Raw genomic sequence first — 20,026 nt, 5'->3', positions numbered from 1 at the left:
TGGGCAGCAAAGTGGGCACCTGTGGGCCCCAGGAAGCCCGGGGCAAAGACATGCAAGTGCTAATCACTGCGAGTCGGGCCAACGTCCACCGAAGCGGTGAAAAGAAGGGGATACAGACAGGGTGCCCATGCTTCTGCTACCCATCCTAACCTGGGCATCCAAGTTCCTCTTGGATTCCCCATCATGGCTGGTATCCAAGCCAAAACAAAGGCGTCAAAACGAGCTCTTCCAGCCCCACACCCAGGACCCTGAGGGTTCCAGGCCCTCTCGTCATCCCCACTGCAAAAGCCTTGGCTCACACACCATCGAGGTTCCCAACTGGCTCCCCTACACTCAGCAGACTCTTTCTCTTCTTGACAATCCTCTAAAAAGTGGCCCGTGTGAATGTTCTAAAATGCACATCTATTTACCCACCGTGTTACCACCAAACTTCAGTGGTTCTTATAAGGTACCTAGAGTAGTCAAATTCACAGGGACAGAAAGTAGAAGAGTGGTTACCAGGGCCTGAGGAAAGGAAAATGAAGAGTTGGTGTTTCATGGGGACAGAATTTTAGTTTAGTAAGATGAAAAAGTTTGGAGATGGAGGGTGGTGACGGTTGCACAGCAATGTGCACGTACTTCACGCCGCGGAGCTGTACGCTGAAAATGGTTAAGAAGGTAAATTCTATGTCATGTATATGTTACCACAATAAAAATTTTTAATGCTTCAATGGTTCCCACTGCCTAAGGAATAAGGTCCAAGCATCTTACTTTACACATCAGCCCCATCCCCCAGCCCTTGCCCGTCCCTCAGCCTCACCTCCAACCATCTCAGCTCTGAGCCTCCCCTCCCAGAGCTTCCCTACATGCAGTTTCCAGAGCACGTCTTGCTCCTCCAGGCCCATTTGCCTTTGCACTTTCTCGTTTCTCTTCCTGGAGCGCCTTTCCCACCCCTGTCTACAAGCAATTTCTCTTCCTTCCTCAAAACGCATTCATTCATTTGTTCAACAAGTATCTACTGGGTCCTTGATTCCTGACTTAGGAAACAGCAGTGAGAAAGACAGTGGGGGCCAGTAGTTTGAAGCACGAGTGTACACGGGGTCCTTGGGAAGCACCCCAGAGGAGGGTCTGGCCTCACCTGGGAAACTCAACAGTCAAAGCTTGACCACCTCCTCCTTAGGGAACCCTCAGACCGCGAGTCTCTCTCTTCTTGATGCTGCTTCTGAGCCTTGATATTCTTTGAACTCCTGCACACGCCACATTGCTTATACTCATTTTATAAGCTTCTGGATTAGTCATGATTCTCTAGGTTGCAAGTGACATGAAACTAATCTGAACTAGCTTCACAAAGAAAGAGGGAGGGATGACCTGCTTCCGTACATAAACCGTGGAAAGCACAGGGGTGGATGCGGCCCAAGGAACAACTGGGTCCGGGGACACCCACTCCCCACGTCTTCCTGCGAGTTGTCTTCACTCTCTCAGTAAGGGATGGGTTCAGGCAGCACCAGGTTCCTTCGCTTAACTAACTGTGCAAATACCACAGTCTGTCGATTCTAAGACACACATTTTAACATCCCTGAAGTCAGCATGCCGCCTACGGTAGCCACTGGCCGGGCGTGCTGCTCGGCCGGTTACAAGATAAGCTCCCTGGGCTTCCCCGGTGGCGCAGTGGTTGGGAATCTGCCGGCTAATGCAGGGGACACGGGTTCGAGCCCTGGTCTGGGAAAGATCCCACAGGCCGCGGAGCAACTGGGCCCGTGAGCCACAACTACTGAGCCTGCGCGTCTGGAGCCTGTGCTCCTCAACAAGAGAGGCCGCGACAGTGAGTGGCCCGTGCACTGCGATGAAGAGTGGCCCCCGCTCACCGCAACTGGAGAAAGCCCTCGCACAGAAACGAAGACCCAACACAGCCAAAAATAAATAAATAAATAATAATTTTTTTTTTTAATAAAAAAAGATAAGCTTCCTGAAAAAGTGCAGTGACTCGGCTTCCGTTCCAGGTGGCCTTACAGACGACCGCAATCCTACAGTATTTCAGCCTACACACCAAGACGGGCAATCGAAGGGGCGGTGTGAGTCCTGGCTGCTTTATCAACACCTTCTGCTGGTCCCTTCGGTGAGATAAGGAAGGGCCAGGATCAAATTTGAAGGATGGGTGTCAAAGCTCAAAAGAAAATCCTGGAGACAAGTGAGGAACAGTTTTACAACCACACGTTACCAGGGTTCCTGATGGCAGAGGGGACATCATCTGCAAAAAGTCACAGACAGATGACCTGGAGTCAAAGTGACTCAGAAGAGGAGGTTTTAGAAATGCCCTAAGCAGTTCCCTTCATTTACACTTTCCGTTCTGTATACGAACCAGAACGCCGTATGACATGAATTGATGTCTTAAATACGTGTAAATGACCTTTTAATAAGTCTAAAATAAAAAGTGCACATAATCAAAAACATTACATCACAGTTTAATTGACAGTATTTTTTTTTCTTTTTTAGTGGAACACAAAATAATTGTTTGAAAATGGATGGCATCTTAGATTTTATGAAATGATGTTGACTGGGCACTCACTATGCACTGGAGACACACACTGAACCAAACAAAGACCAAGTTCATAAATTTAAAATAATCAAAAAACCCCCAAAGACCAACCTCCCGCAGAGCTCACGCATCCTATGACCCCCGAGAGCAAAGGGGGCTCTGGCCCCACCAGCTCCATCTCCAGCAGCTCAAAAGAAAGGGATTAACCTGGTTTGGAGACATGATTATCCTTGGAAAAGTCTCTGTGAACAAGGAGTGTGAAGTCCTACAATGGTCTCAGTCTGGGTCACGGCCAGTGCTTGCGCCTGAGGTGAGGTCTACTTGGACAAAAATCAGAGTCGTTTTAATGTCTTTGTCCTATAAGATTGTGGGCACCCAGAAGCAGGGCTCTTGTCTACACTGGGCAGGGTCCAATCAAGAAAACAGAATTCAAGAGCAGTAGTTCAGTAGAGGGAACCTAATACGGGAACTGGCCACAAGGTCTGGGAAGAGCTAAAACGCCAAGTCGGGGGGCGAGCCGACCCAGAGATTCCCAACAGCGGGACCCCTCCAGCATGTTTAATAAGGCTGGAGGGACAAGGGAAGGAGGTGGGACAAAGGCCAGAGGCCACTGTCACTCAGTTGGAGCTGGAACCACCCCTGAGACAGGGTCCAAGGCAGCAAACGGGGGAGAAATCCCCTGGCTTCCACCCTCCTCTCACCTCCCCGCCTCCTACTCACACCCATAGCCGGCGGCAGAGGCCAGGGGAGCACCGGGGACCAGCCTGAGGGCGAAAAGGCAAGTGACCGGCATCATGTAACTTAGCTCCTTATCTGCAGTGCCCACCACAGGACCAGGCTCCAACAGAAGGAAATCAACTAAGTATTGAGAGAGGCTAAGAATTACAACTGAAATGCACCATGAGAGGTCTGAATAGTGTTCCCTGGACCAGGGAGAAGAGAATAACCTAATTCCACACCGAGGACACAGGAAAGGGTCACAAAGGACATGAAGAAGGAAAACGTAAAGAAATGAAGAGCAGAGGTGTGCCAGGGAAAGAAAAAGGTGAGGAAGTTAGGCAGGGAGACTGCACACCTGAAGGCAGGGCAGTGGAAGCTTCTCAGGAAAGCACACTGTTCAGCGTCAAATTCCATGAAGTGCGTTTTCAGTTTCTCTCAAGGTGATTACACAGCTTTCCCCTTTTATTACTTGCATAATAAATTAAACTAACTTATGTCCTAATATCAAAGCATTCTTCAATTCCCAGAATAAAACTTACTTGGGAAAATGTATTCCTCTTTAACTTCTGCTGAATTCATTTTGCTATTTTATCTAGGATATTTGCATACATCCATATGTTAGCTTGGTCTACACTTTACTTTTGTGGGCTTGCACTGTACTCCATCAGGGTTATTTTAACTTTGTGAAATTAACGTTCTGTGTTTTCTTATTTTCTGACACACCATCAACCTTTTTTTTTTTTTTTTTTTTTTTTGCGGTACGCGGGCCTCTCACTGTTGTGGCCTCTCCCGCTGTGGAGCACAGGCTCCGGACGCGCAGGCTCAGCGGCCATGGCTCACAGGCCCACCCGCTCCGTGGCATGTGGGATCCTCCCGGACCGGGCCACGAACCCGCGTCCCCTGCATTGGCAGGCGCACTCCGAACCACTGCACCACCAGGGAAGCCCCCACCATCCTTTGATAATTCAAGCACACGTAACTGTGTGTGTGGAATTTTTACCCAGTCTCTGTCTTGTCATTCCTGCTTCCCACTTTTTGGCTGGTTACCACCCCTACTACATCCACCCTGAGCCCCATTCCTTGCCACTACAAAACCCAGATCTATGCTTTCCAGCTATATTGAGCAAAACTCGCGCCTTTTGGATTTGTAGAGGAAGTACATAAAGGCCCTGCCCCTGTCTTGCCTAATTCCTCTACCCGCTCATTTCTGACACCTCCTTCTTACAGAAAGTCTTCCCTGATATGCCCTACCCTAAACCCCGATGCCCGATCTGGGCCCACCCAGTCCTGGCCTGTTATCCTCCCTTGTCTGTCTCCCCACCCAGACCTCGAGCCTAAAGTCTGAACTTGTGTCTCATCCATCGCTATAATCTCAGCACTGGCACACAGTAGGTACCTGCTACGCAGTGATTAGATGAATGTTATAACCGTGCACCTTAGAAACAACAGAAGGAAGAAAACATTAAGTGAGCAAACGATAGTCTGTGGGTCAAGTCTGGACCAAATGAACGAACCACATTTATTCACATACTGTCTACGGCTGCGTCTGAGCTATCAGGGCAGGAGCAGAGTGGTTGTGAGCGCGTGTATGACCCCGAAAAGCCTAAAATATTTTCTATCAGGCTCTTTACAGTACAAGGTTTTAGACCCCTGGTTTGGAGCCTCCACTTGTATGCGGACTCCACTAAGCCATGGCCTTTTTTTTTTTATGCATCAAAACAAGAAACAGCCCAGGAAAGGTTGAAAAGAATGAGTTACTACTGCTGAAAGATGGTGGGCAGTGCAATAGGTTCTTTTCCTACATTGACACTCGTTGGACGTCGTGAGAACGGCAACCACACTGTGCTCCCAGCTCCACGCCCACTTCACCCCATAATCGAGTTCACTTAACACCCTCATGCACACTTACTACCACCATGCTTGTTTATTTCAAGGTGTTGCTCCACACACAGCAGGGGCTGGTCATAAGCTCAAAAGACCACACAACCAAGAGGTCACAAGAACGAGTGAGGCGAGACAGCCCACCACTCGGTTACCCTAGCCAACATCAAAGCACGACTGATTCAACAGAGGCTAGAAATCTGGATTTTTATGTGGAATGTCTTGATTATTAAAATGTTGTCAATCAACAAACATAGGCATTTATCTTGGGATCTGGGGGCAAATTTTTTCTTTTGAACTACAGTTGAATGTTGTGTTAATTCTGTACTGCAAAGTGACTCAGTTATACATATATATATATTCTTTTTCATATTCTTTTCCATTATGGTTTATCACAGGATATTGAACATAGTTCCCTGTGCTCTACAGTAGGACCTCGCAGTTTATCCATCCTATATATAACAATTTGCCTGTGCTAATCCCAAACTCCCACTCCTTCCCTCCTCTACTCTCCAAATTGGTTATTTTGATTACAGAATTAAGGATTTCTACTCAACAAAGATACCAACAACAAAGTGAATGGACACATTACATATCAGGAGAAACCATTTGCATCATCTAAAAATCAACAAGCGGCTAATGTCTAAAATATTCTAGTCAGAAATTCCAGTTGAAAACTGGGGGGCATGGGACTTCCCTGGTGGCGCAGTGGTTGAGAGTCTGCCTGTCAGTGCAGGGGACACGGGTTCGAGCCCTGGCCGGGGAAGATCCCACATGCCTCGGAGAAACTTAGCCCATGCACCACAACTACTGAGCTTACGCTCTAGAGCCCACAAACCACAACTACTGAGCCCACGGGCCACAACTACTGAAGCCCGGGCACCTAGAGCCCATGCTCCACAACAAGAAGAAGCCACCACAATGAGAAGCCCGTGTACCACAACGAAGAGTAGGCCCCGCTCGCCGCAACTAGAGAAAGCCCACACGCAGCAACGAAGACCCAATGCAGCCAACATAAATAAATAAATTTAAAAGAAAAAAAAGAAAAATGGGGGGCGGGAGGGAATTCCCTGGTGATCCAGTGGTTCAGACTTGGACTTTCACTGCTGTGGGCACAGGATTGATCCCTGGTCAGGGAACTAAGATCCCACAAGCCGAGTGGTGCAGCCCAAAAAAAAAAAAAGAACGAAGGAAAAATGGGGAAAGAGCGGGAACAGGCAATTCATGTTACAGGAAATTCAACAAGGCAGCAAACATATATAAAGATATTCTCAAACTCAGTAGTAACCAGAGAAATGTAAATAAAAAGAGTAAGGCTGCTAAAAATTAGAAAGCTGGACAATGCCAAGTGTTTGCAGAGATAAAGATCTTTGGAATCCTGTGCACTGCTGGGGGGAGGGAGGAATGTAGGATGGTGCAGCCTCTTTCAAGAGCAATCGGTGGTACTCGGTTCTATTAAGTATAGGCACACGCTATGAACAGGCAGTCCTCTCCTGGCCTGAATCCCAGAGAGATGCTCCCAGAAGTCCATATGGGACAAATACAAGAGGTTCATGTCTGGGCGTAGGAATCAATGTGGGCGTCCATCACCAGGAGAGAGATAGGCAGAATGCGGTGGATACACAAACCAGATGGTCACCATAGCAACAGGGATGAGTCAAAGAAACATGGCGGTGAGTGATAACACTAGGAAGAGCCATAACGTGACACCATTTATGTAAATTAAAAATACTTGCACACAAGGGCTTCCCTGGTGGTGCAGTGGTTGAGAGTCCGCCTGCCGATGCAGGGGACACGGGTTCGTGCCCCGGTCCGGGAGGATCCCACATGCCGCAGAGCGGCTGGTCCCGTGAGCCATGGCCGCTGAGCCTGCGCGTCCGGAGCCTGTGCTCCGCAACAGGAGAGGCCACAACAGTGAGAGGCCCGCGTACCGCAAAAAAAAAAAAAAAAAAATACTTGCACACGTAGCCTGGATGGGAGGGGAGTTTGGGGGAGAATGGATACATGCACATGTGTGGCTGAGTCCCTTTGCTGTGCACCTGGAACTATCACAACGTCGTTAATCAACTACACCCCAATATAAAATAAAAAGTTAAAAAGAAAGAAAGAAAAAAATACATGCACACAAATTTTAAAAAATATGAAAAAACATGCACACAAAACAGTACACATTCTTAGGAATACATACAACAAGACATGGAAATATTTGGTAGGGAAGAGACTTTCATTCAAATGCAAATATTTTGGGAAGATGTAAGCACATTATCTAATGAAGTCAAGGTAGAGAATAAATTGAGTTACATTTGGGCCATACAACTACAAATAAAACCACAACTGACGCTAAAAAAAAAAGAATACACACAACAAAAGCATATGTATTAAACACATTAGAATAGTCAGCTGTGGGGGGAAGAGAATGAGAGAGTGGGGTACACAGAAGAAGAAGGAAGGAATTATAAATGAACCAACAAAAGCATGAACAAGCACACAAAACAAGAGAGGATCTTGGACGGACGAACGATGATAAAGTGCTAAGAAGGAGCATGTGATTAATTCAATTCCCCATACCTGAGGTCTAAAACCATGGGGAGACGGAGGAATGAGGTCTACAACTGGACACTGCCCGTAGAGTCAGAAAAGATTTGACAATCTAAGTCCACACGCAGGTTCAATGACCTCAAAAAGCCTTTCCAACGGAGACGTTTCGTTATACCATCTGCTGCTTGGGAAGACAGAACTCAGACAACCCAGGCTGTTAATGTCAGCTTGGAGCTTTCCCTCACCATCCTCAGCACAGAACAAGTCAGCAACGTGGGGAGCAGGGAATAGGATGAAAAAGAGACAGCTTCCTGTGTCCTTAGGATAGCTGAGACAGGCTGGGACCTGGGACTCTCTGCTGCAGTGCTGCAATGCTTGCCCCTGGACACACCTCTCCGGAGCAACAAAATACAAAGAAACTATATGGGACTAAAAATAACCGCACGAATGCTCAGCTGGGGCAAATTCTGGACCCCAAAGATACAAAGAGACCGAAAAACCCAACTGCCACTTCCGAAGAGCCTGGAGCAAAAACAGGGAGCCGGGAGCAAAAGCAGGGTACGGTGCATGCCCCCTGCACACACCACCACCTAAGGGGTGGGCAAAACAGCTAAGTCACCCCTCTGACCCGTCACCTGGACACACCCCTACCCTCTCCGCATATAAGGCACAAGCCCCACCCCCTACCCCCACCCCACCCCCCCACCCCCACCCCCGCCTCAGAGAGAAAGCAAGCAAGAGAACCGGTTTGTTCTAGCTTCCCCCAGCTGCAGCAGGGGCCCCAATAAAGCCTTGCCTGAATTTCTTGTCTGGCCTCTGGTCAATTTCTATTAATTAAGGAGGCCAAGAACCTGGTCTGCAACACAGCTAGCTGTTCCTCAAGCAGCGCTAACAGGGACCAGTGTCAGCAGTCACCCTGGCAGGGAGGCTCTGGGTCCATAGCTACGTGTGATTTGCTGTTTGATCCTCAGGGAATCCTCAATCTTGTGGGAGATTAAACTTAGACACAAAGTGAAGCAACAAAAGCCACTGAACACAGCCACGGAAGAGGAGTAAGAGATGAAAGGCCCCATGAGCAGAGCCAGGGCCAGAGTCTGGGCAGCAGAGCCTGCCACAGACGGGGTGACCAGAATGGACCATGGAAAAGGTATGCATGACACCGGGACTGCCATGTTCACGATGAGCCACCAGTTGCCCTGAAGTGACCAAAGACCAACAAGAAAACCAATGATTTAACAGCCACCCCATGCTCTGCCCCCTCAGGGCTGCTTGGCACGCGCCATACTTTGGCTTCTTTCAAAGTCAGGAAACAGTTCTTTACCCATCACTGCATCTTAATACTCAAAAAAAGCTGCTCTCTCCAGAGAGAGGGCAAAAAGCACTTGGTGAGCTGGATGGGAGAAGTCAATTCCAGGTATGGTATCCATCTTTTTCTGTGGAAAACAGGAGGCACACTTTACAAAAAAGGGTTAACAGAGCAGGCCTGAGATGGCTCTTCTGAAAAAAGACCTGCTTGCCAGGTTGGCCCTTGGCTGGGAACTCGGGTTTTACTTCCTGACATGTGTAGGACTGTGAAGAGAGGCTCTTATTGCTCCTAAATTGTTTGTGCAAACACGGTGGTTTATGCTGAACACCTGCTTTCCTTCCGGGAGTCAGGAGTTCGGATAGGTGCCAGGCAGAGGACGCCCGTGTGGCCAGCCCCCGGAAAAAAACCCTGGTGCCGAGTCTCCAGAGAGCTTCCTGGTGTTCTCACGACGCGTCACCGTGTGACTCAGCCAGGAGAGGACTTTTGGAAGCCTGTGCCTGGTCCCCTGGACCTGACCCCATGGGGCTTCTCCCTTTGCTGACCTTGCGTTGTATTCTTCCACTGTGACAAATCGCAGGCATATAGATGGCGATGTGTTGAGTCCCCTGACACCTCCTGGGGAATCACTAAATCTGGGGGTGGTCCCGTGGACCCCTGACACAGAAATAAATTCAAGATAAAAGAAATATTGGAGATCAGACCAAGAAAATGAACTAAACACATACTTCTGCCTTCCAGGTACCCTAAAATGCTTTGGAATGACAGAAGTAGTTTGAAACCACTAAATCAGTAAGAGACCTGGGAAACAAGAAACAGGGCCACTGGCCGACTAAAGCATCTGAGACACTTCTGAAAGGTGGAGAGTTCTCAGGATCAGACGGCCTGAGTGAACCCCAGCCCAGTACAAGCTTGGGAGGAGGCCGTCATGCAGGGGCAAATGGTAACGGGTTTCAGGCTCCAAATCTGCAGACAGAAAGAGGGGCAGGGATGGGCTCTGACAAGATGAACTGGGGCGCGGCTGCTGGGATGGCCAGGGCCCTGGGATGCTTTCCCCGCACGCTGAGCGGCCACAACATGAGCCCCTCCCCTGGGCTACACGCTCCGCCAGGCAGCACGTCACAGCTCGTCAGCAATCACCAGAGGCAGCAAAGAGATAGGCAGGGAAACAGGAATCCTCACACTCAAAATGAGCACACACATGGGCTTCCCTGCTGGCGCAGTGGTTGAGAAACTGCCTGCCAATGCAGGGGACGCGGGTTCAAGCCCTGGTCTGGGAGGATCCCACATGCCGCGGAGCAACGAAGCCCGTGCACCACAACTACTGAGCCTGCACATCTGGAGCTTGTGCTCCGCAACAAGAGAGGCCGCGACAGTGAGGCCCGCTCACCGCGATGAGGAGTGGCCCCTGCTCGCCGCAACTAGGGAAAGCCCTCGCACAGAAATGAAGACCCAACACAGCCAAAAATTAATTAATTACAGATGAGCACACAAAGAAAGGCACCCCAGGTTTTACTCGGCGTCATGAACATGGGGACACGAAGCCAACAGGAATACATATACCAGAAAAAGGAGTTCATAAAGCCCATAGAAGAAATTATTAAATGTCCTTGGAAAGACTGAGGGGAGACTCTATCGGCAAAAGCAAGAGCCAGCTGATGGGTGAAGAGCTCTACTGCACGTTGTGAGATTAAAAAGGAGGGTCAAGAGAATCCCCCGGCGGTCCAGTGGTTAGGGCTCGGTGCTTTCACTGCTGGGGCCCAGGTTTGATACCCGGTCGGGGAACTAAGATCCCGCAAGCCATGGGGCGCGGCCGAAAAACAAAAAAGCAGGTTCAAGGGTAGTACTGTTTGTGCAAAAGGAAAAGGAGGGATCAAGAATCTAATTCATATTTGCTTATATTTACATAAAGAGACTCTGGAGGGATACGTAAGAAACTAGTAACAATGGTTACCCACTTGTGGGGTGAGGGAGAACTGGGTAGCGGGGGATAGGGTGGTGGGGAGACCTTTGAATACAGTATAATTTTTGAACACTGAATATCTTATCTATTCCAAAAATTAAATTTCAAAAAGTAGAAACCTTGAAAATTAAATATATGATAAACAATACTTAAAACACTCAACAGATCGGCTAAAGAGTTGACTGGACAAAGCTAAACAATAGATTAGGGAAATCTCCCAGAATACCGTCCACAGAGATAAAGAGACAGAACATTTGAGAGAAAAGTCAAGAAACTTGAAAGATAAATTAAGATATTCTAATACCCCATTTAACAGTAATTCCAGAAGCAGAAAATAAAGAGAATGGAGGAGATGAGGAAATCCTCAAACTTCCCCAGGGCCAAATAAATGTATTAATCTATAGAATGAAAGGGACCACAGAGAACCCAGCAGGAAGAACAAAAGAAATCCAGCCCTAGACAAACAGTGCTGAAATTTTAGAACACTGGAGAAAAAGAAAAAACTGTAGAGCTTCAGAGAAATAAACAGTTTAACTACAAAGAAATAGGAATCAGGCAGCATAGACTTATCAACCACATTAGATGCCATGCCAGCAGGTAATGGAGAATTATCTTCAAAATTCAGAATTTTTTTAACCTAGAATCCTATACCTAGTCAAGAGTATTCATGTGGAACAGCAAAATTTAAAAATATTTTTAAACATGTGAATGCTCAGAAAGTTTACCACCCACAGAATCTCTGGGGGAAAAAATTTACTTAAAGACTCATTCAATCAAAATAAATAATGAATCCAAAAAGGAGGAAAACAAGAGATAAAACAATCAATGATGAGCAAATAATCAGTAAAACTTATGACTGTTGATGCATAAAGTACAAAACCCCCAAATCTCATATATGCAGATATCTTTAAACATCAAGAGAAAAAAATGTTTAGATATGTGTGAAAACTTAAGGATACCAAAAGAGCTCAATTTCACCTGTCATCAGAGAAATCCAAGCTAAAACCACAATGTGATACCCACCAGAATGACTAAAATAAAAAAGAAATTAACCAGGAGTTGGCAAGGATGTGTGGCGACCACGTATGCTTCTTGGGTACATAAGTTGATGCAACCACTGTTGAAAACTGTTTGGCAGTATCTACAAAAACTGAGCCTATGCATACCCTATGACCAAGCAATTCCACTTCTAGACATATGCTCAACGGAAGTGCACACAGCCCGTTTGCTTAGGGCTGGCCTGTAAATGTATATAATATTGCAAAAACTAATAGAACTAGGAATCATAGTGGAAGTCTTTAACACAACTCTCGGAATCAATAGGTCAAACAGAAAAAATAAGTGTACAGACAATATAAGTTATAATTAATAAATTTGAGATGAACATATAACTTTGTACAGGGAAAAGTCACTAAAACTGACAGTTTGTTAGACTACAAATTAATTTGTTTTTCATCTTTCAGCAATATAGCAGAATTGAAGTCCCCAGACCTTCCAGCTACAAAGTATCTTTTAAAAATACTAGAAAAAATAATATATATATATAACTTTGGAAACAATAGGTTAGAGAAACCTGGTGAAGTCAAAATTCAAAAATGTGGACAAAATTAAAGGAATTTTCAGATATTATAAAAACAGAAAAATATGTTATCACTGATGGAACTTCTACAGAATGTACTTCAGGGAGAAGGAAAGTGATCCAAAGAAGAGTATCTGTGATCAAGAAGGAATGAAGAGTGAAGACAATGGTAAACAGGTAGATAAGTTTAATATTAACCTAGAAAATAATAATAACAGCAATAATGTCTGATTTGAAGGGTTAAATTAAAAATAGAGCAAAGGCCAGATGGGAGGCCACAGGAATTAGAGGCTCTTGCCTCCATCAGAAGGAGATTGATTACATAAATGACCTAATCTTTCGATTCAAAGGCTAGAATTTGAGTAAAATAAACTCAAATTGAGTAGAAAGAAAAAGAACAGAAATTAATGACATAGAAAAAGAAAAATGAATAGGATTAGTCAATAAATCCAAAATCTGGTTCTTTGGAAAGACTAATAAAGTAAGCAAGCATTAAGCAAGTCTGACCAATTAAAAAAGAGAAAAGGCAGACATGCACACACACATGCACACACACGCACACACACGTATGAACAAGAAAAAGTGCACCACAGATATGAAAGACTTTTTTGCTTGCAACAGACAACTATACACATTATGCTAACGTATATTAAATATCAACAATGTTAATGATTTTCCAGGAAGATATAAAGTATTAGGTTGACTTTGGAGATAGAAAACCTAAGAAAAGTCAATGATCATGGAAAAATGAAAAGGTAGTTAAATACTGATACCAACTTCCTTAAAAACAAAAACAAAAAAAACACCAGCAGCCCAGGCGGTCTGCAGTCAGATTGTGCCACACTTCAAGGTGCAGACCGTTCTTCTGCTTCAAAGCATAGAAAATAATGGAAAGTTTCCCCACTTAATCAGTGAGGACAGCATAACCTTGATTATGAACTCAGACAAAAATGGGAGGAGGGTGAAAAAATATATACCAATCTCTTACAAATATAGATACCAGAACCCTAAATAAAATGTTAGCTAATTGAATCTATCAAACAACCCAGACGTGTATTTTAAATTATCCCAGGATTTTATTGACAGAAAAGCTAGCAGAATAATCACCTATGTTTAATAATGTTAAGAAGAAAACTACATGGTCATCTCAATACATGCTATACAAAAGCATCTGGGGGGAAAAATCAACAAAACAGAAACTTACTTAATCTGATAAAGAAGATACTTAGTGAAGATACACTGGGAACATCCCCCGAAAACCAAGCCCAAGACAAAAATGTCCTATTTTACCCTTAATAGTCCACACTGTGGAGAAGGTGGTCCATAGAAAACAAGGAATGAGCACAAACGCTAGAAAGAGACATCTGTTGCTTCTTAACAGAAGAAAAGATTACGCACCACAAGCAGACACATCAACTTGAAAAACTATTAAAACAGAGTTCAACGTGGAGGCTTCAGATCTAGTTTGGGGCACCAAATTAAACCCGCTTGCTTTGCGAGTTCATCGTACAAAGCCATTTGCTGTAGAGTTAAGGCATCAGGGTTGACAGGTTTTGCTGCCCTCACCCCGTCTTAAATGAAACAACATCTTGTTTGAAACTAGATGACAAAAGTCTTCTGAAACCAAAATTTGCTTTGAAGGGTTGACTTGTGCCGACTCCACGGGACTTTATCTGCTGCCTGCAGCGCCCGCAGCTGCTAATGGATAAGCGTGTCGACCAGTCCGCGAAATTCTCCCGATAGAGGGCAAGGGAGAGCAGCTTCCCCGGAACGCGTTATTTCTAACCGTACACCGCTTATTATATAAACTTACCTGCTGGTAAATACAGCGCCCACAAAAGAAAAATGAGGTATTCAGGGTCCCACTTCCTTTAAAAAAAAAAAAGAAAAGAAAGCATCTAAAACTAACTGTGCTTCCAGGATGCGCAGGGAGGAGGCGTCCCCGCTGCGCTCCTGACAGGCTGCGCGCATCCCGGGCCACCGGGCATCCAAACGGCGCCCGGGTTCCAGGTGCGCCGCGCGGGCCCCGCCAGCGCAACGGTGCCCACGGCTCCGCGGAGCCGGGATTCCACGGGCCGGCCGGCCCCCGCCACGCAGCACTCAGGACAGCTCCCGCGGGGCCGCCGCGCGCCGGGCCGCTGGCGCCTCTGTGGCCCAGTGTCCGCGGCACCGGCCTCCGTCCTGCGCTCTTGGACACCCCCGGCCCGGAGGGGAGGCCGGCCACCTGCCGCGCCACCCGCTACACGGGTCCCGGCACCCGACTGGGCGGACAGGACGCCGCCTCAGTGACGGGCAGCCCCGCGCCGGACCCCGCATCCCGGACCCCGCACGCCGGACCCGGACACGCAGCCCGCGTAAACGACGCCGCTCAGGCGTGAGGAATGGGCGGTCGGCGTGGCCCCTACTCACCGGCCAGCGCTGCTCTGCAGCCCGCAACCGCCGCGGCTTGCGCGCTCGCTCCCGGACTCCCCGAGGGGGCCCCCGCCACCAAGCGGTGCCCCGGAGGCGCCGGCAGGAGTCGCGAGCGAGCAGCGCGGGGCAGCCTGGGAGATGTGGTCCCGCGGCCCTGCGCCGTCTCTCGCCCGCGCAGTGCCCGGGCCGCCCGGCGTGGTACCTGTATCCCCAAGCTCTGTGCCCGGGCCGCCCAGCGCGGTACTTGGACCGCCAAGCTCGGTACCCGGACCGCTCAGCGTGGTACCCGGGCCGCCCAGCTCGGTGCCCGGACCGCCAAGCATGGTACCCGACCAGCAGCTTCAGCATCGCCTGGGGACCTGGCGGAAACGCAAACTCTCCCTCCCCCTGAGGCTACGCAGGGTTTGCTGCATTGAAAACTCTATGGGGGCGGGGGGGGGGGGAGCCAGCAATCTGCCTTTTGCAAGCCCTTCAAGTGATTCTGAAGTTTCCTCAGGTTTGAGAACAACTGCTCTACATCCCCCCGACCCCCCGACCCCCACCCCCGCCAAGGGACCTCATCTCACCTATGGCATCAGTTACACACATAGCACACGCACACCCATACGTCCCCAGGTGCACCGCCGGCCCAGACCGCCCCTCTCCCTCCCTCCGGCAAGTCTCAGTGTCCACCCAACATGTCCTCGAGGATGCCTCTGAGACACTCAGACTCATCAGGGTCAACACCAGACTCGGGATCCCCGCTACCCCCTTCTGGTTCTGCTCCAGTGCGCCTCGTGTCCACTGTATTCATCGACGCGGAAGTCACCTAAGACCTTAGCGGAAGCCGAAGGGGCAGAATGGCAGGACACTTAGTCATACTTGAGGGAGGATCAGAAGAGGAGAAAGGAAGGGAGCAAGGAAAATACCAACCCGTCAAGACGTGAGGGGAGGGGAAGGACAGGTGCCGGTGTAAGGTGTAAGAGTTCCCTGGAAGTGTTACTGAGGGAGGGTTGTTTAAAGATGTTGAAGTATTTATGACAAGAATTCAGTTAAGAGGGGCTGTGTGCTACACAGGAAAGAACAAGATAGCTCACACTGTATGATTCCTAAGAAGTTGTACATATGTGAGCGGGCAGGCAGAGTCTGAGGGCAAGTAGAGGAATGAGCCAGGGCTAGAGGTTCTCAGGGGCCATATGTCCCCACACCTTCCCCCCACTCGCACCCAGGAAAACTTGCTGCGTCTGGATACACTGTGGTTGTCACACTGGGGATGCCACCGCCATCTAGTGGCTAGAGGCCGGGGACGCTGCAGCGTATAATGTTGGCACAGGACGGCCCCGCAACAAAGAAAGATCTGGCCCAAATGCCGAAAGTGCTGAAGCTGAGAAGCCCTGAGAAAAGAAGAGAGGAAGTTGTCTGTGAGGACAGACAGGTGTGCGTGTGTGTGTGTGTGTGTGTGTGTGCGCGCGTGTGTGTGTGATGCTGAATCTAAGCTGAGCAAGAAAAGAAGTAGGAGGGAGAAAGCTGAATGGCTGAAGGAAGTAGTGGGTCAGACAGACTGGGAGTTCTGATGGAAGTCAGTGATTTATTTATCTTACTGGAGTCATTGAAAAACCAAGCTAGAGAGGAGCTTCTGGTAAGGGAATAGGATGGTCACGGAGGCCCAGGTCAAGATGTGAGGATGGATGTCTAAGGTGGGGGAGAGGCAGGGTCCCTGAGTACCATTATGTCAATTGCACAGCCTGGGGTTGGGGCGGAGGAGTGGAGTAAATGAGAGACCAAGGTCACGTACGTGGATGCGGAAACCACTGACACACACGGCAAGAAAGTAGAGAGATATCAGGAAGGGGAGGGGAGAGGGTGGTAAAGGCAAACGGTTGAAGGCTTGGACAAGAGTGCCGGGGGAGGTGTGGGCTGGCCCTGTAGAGAAGAGCAGGCTCAGGTGTCCTTAGGTGTTCTCAGGACGGTCAGTGTTTCCATCAAGGCAGAGGTGGAAAAGTGGAGCCACCCGGAGTGCTTGAGGTTAAAGAGGGATTTACAGGTTGTGGGGCAGATATTCCAGGGGATTCTGGGTTGGGATGGGAAGGGTTCGGGAGGTGGGTTTAGGGGAGCAGGGGAGAGCTAGATCAGGAGCAAGAAATACAGAGCATGGGGGGACGTAGGGGTGGGGTCATGTCTTATGTCTTGGAAGTTTATTGAGCCTTAAGACCAGAGAATTTGCAGGTGGCAGGGGGGAGGGGGGAGGGGGAGACATTCATCCTGGCAGTGTCTGTAATCTCAGCAAGTCCTGTGACAGCAGAGTTCCTCACCCTGAAATGGTGAGTCTTAGTTACAATAAATTCCTAATAAAAAACCTATTTCATTCCTGGAATAATCTTACTATCATATATTTTTTTTAATTGGGGCTTGATTCGGTTTGCTAATACTTTAGGATTTTTACACTGATATTCAAAAGTGAGAGTGGGCTATAATTTTCTTTTTGAATGTCCAATACTGTCTGGTTTTCAGAATCAAGGTTACGATCAACATTTGGAAGCTTTTGTTCTTTGCTTTTACTCTGGAACATTGAAGTAGCATGAAATTTTTCTGTTCTCTGCGGTCTGATCACTGTCTAGGTGAAACTGTGTGGGCCTGATGCTTTCCTCGGGATGAATAACTCTTTAACAAGCTTCTTTATTTCTTCTGTGGTAATTTCACAATTTAGATTTTTAAAACTCTTACAGAGTTAGTTTTGATAAATTATAGTTTCCTCAAAATAAATTGTCCAGTTCATCCAGATTTCCAAGTGTATTTCCGTAAAGCGGAGCAAAGCATTCTCTTGGGAACTTTTTTTTTTAATAAATTTATTTATTTTTTGGCTGCGTTGTGTCTCCATTGCTGCACGCAGGCTTTCTCTAGTTGCGGCGCACGGGGGCTACTGTTCGTTGCAGTGCATGGGCTTCTCATTGCGGTGGCTTCTCTTGTTGCGAAGCACGGGCTCTAGGGCACGGGGGCTTCAGCAGTTGTTACACACAGGCTCAGTAGTTGTGGCTCGCAGGCTCTAGAGTGCAAGCTCGGTAGTTGTTTCCCAGACCACGGCTCGAATCTGTGTCCCCTCCATTGGCAGGCCGATTCTTAACCATTGTGCCACCAGGGAAGTCCCTCTCTTGGGAACTTTTTAACTTCCCACTAATTTCTTATTTTGTATATTTTCGCTTTCTTATTTTACAGTTTAAAATTGTATTTTTCTTTTCAAAGAATCAGCTCTTAGATTTATTTTTTAGTTCTATCATTTTTTGTCACTATTGTTTCCTAATTCATTAATTTCTGCTTTTATCTTTACTAGTTTTTTTTTAAAATTTCTTCAGGGGTATTTTTGTTGCTCTTTTTCTAACCTCTTGAATTGGACGCTTAATTTTTCAATTCTTTTTGTAAATGTAGGTGTTTAAGGTTAAGACCCAGCCTTTAGATACAGATATGTACTATCTTAGATATAGCCCATAATTTCTGATGTAACTCCATGATTGCTATTTTGTAAATATTTTAAAATTTTGGTTTTGACTTATGGTTGATGTGGAATGTTTTTTTAATTGAAGTAAAGCTGACTTACAATATTATATTAGTTTCATGTGTAAAACATAGTGATTCAGTATTTTTATATATTACAAAATGACCACCACTGATGTCGAGTTTTTTAACCTGAAGCAAGAGTATGAGAGTTTTTAAAATTCCAGGCGTTAGGGTCTTTTGTTTCTGATTTTGTGATTAATGTTTAGTTTTATTTCATGGTGATCAGAGATCAGAAATCAATGTTGCCTGTACTACTTTATTTTTTTTTAATATTTGAGTTTTCATTTGCAGCCTAAATAGTGTCAATTTTTGTGAAGGTTTTAAGGGCACTCAAGGAAAATTCATAGTCTCTGGTTTTGGCCTAAGAATTTTGATATGTATCAATGAGATATAACTTATTAACCGTATTATGTAGGTCTTCCATATCCTTAGATGTATTTTGACCTGATGTAATCTGAGAGAAGTAAATTCAAATCTTTGACTGCTACTGTGTTTCTTATTTCTCTGGAGTCCTACTTTATAAATGACGATGCTATGGTATTTCTGCACAAAGAGCCCTCTTATATTATATATCCCTCTTTTCGTTATAAAGTGACCTTCCTTGTCTCATTTAACCTTTTGACCTTTGCCCTGAGTTTAACCTTGTCTGCTATGATGACAAGCCTGAGGAATTTTGCTTGCTTTAGCCCAATATCCCTTGGCCCTTTTATTTTCATCATTTCTGAAGCCTTTATCTTAAGTAAATCCCTTGAATAGGGCACCAAGTTTTGCTTTGTGATTCAATCTGAAAGTCTCTTTTCTTGGAATAGATGAGTTTAGCCCTAACATGAATGTGAATTATTTTATGCCATGTTTTCAGCCTTTTTAGTCCTTCTTTATTTTTATATTGCGTGCTTTGTGTTTGCTTTGCCTTTGTTCTAGGTGTGTTTCTCCTGATCATTTGGAAGGTTTGCATGTTTATTCAAGCAGCTGCCTTTACAACGATAACTTGACAGGATACTCTGTTTCTCCAGACTGTTTCCGTTGACCCCATTCTGAACAATGTAACACAGCACTTTTCCTCTTTTTTCTTTACCCCTTCTCCTTCTCTGCACTCAATGTCAAATGATTTCATTTTTCTTTAGTGTTTGTTTTTTTTTCATTAAATATGTTTATACATACCTCTGTTACTTGATTTTTTAATCAGTTTTAAATGAGATATTTCAATCCCTGTGTATAACAGATGAGGAAACCAGTGAGTTTAAATGCCCCCTCTTTTCTTTCCCTTTGCATCCCTATTTTTGTTAATTCTACCATTCCCACATTACTGGGTTTGTAAAATCATCCGTTCTGCTGTGACCATAATTCCCACATTTGTTTCGTTCCAGTCCTACAGTTAAACAGGTTCAGAATCCCTTTCACCAAAGCGTTTCCCCTGGATCATTTTGTTTTAGATTTCACCTTGTGATCTCATCTTGTGAAGATCCTGCTTCAGTAGTTTCTTCAAGAAGAATTTATGGAAATGATAGTCTCTGATGAGCTTTTCATGTTCAAAACTGTTTGTTGCCTTTATCCTGAAAAACAGTTTGACAGACTATAAAATTC

At 46.4% G+C, this 20,026-nt stretch overlaps 1 protein-coding gene across 6 annotated transcripts in view; it reads right to left on the bottom strand.

Moving 5' to 3' along the window:
- Positions 1-14,967, bottom strand: part of SPECC1 (sperm antigen with calponin homology and coiled-coil domains 1) — a 247,898-nt gene extending 232,931 nt beyond the window's left edge. For 5 of the 6 annotated variants that reach the window (XM_079903737.1, XM_079903742.1, XM_079903741.1 and 2 more), the window contains exon 1: positions 14,909-14,967. The gene's annotated coding sequence lies outside the window, so the exon portion shown is untranslated. Of the gene's footprint in view, positions 1-14,312; positions 14,369-14,908 lie in introns of all 6 variants that reach the window. The other variant, XM_079903739.1, reaches the window with a different exon arrangement.
- Positions 14,968-20,026: the final 5,059 nt, after the last annotated feature.

Source organism: Stenella coeruleoalba (assembly GCF_951394435.1).
Source record: "Stenella coeruleoalba genome assembly, chromosome: 19".
Lineage (NCBI taxonomy): Eukaryota > Metazoa > Chordata > Mammalia > Artiodactyla > Delphinidae > Stenella > Stenella coeruleoalba.
The sequence above is the reverse complement of the archived record's forward strand: the minus strand, read 5'-3'. Positions and strand labels throughout refer to the sequence as shown.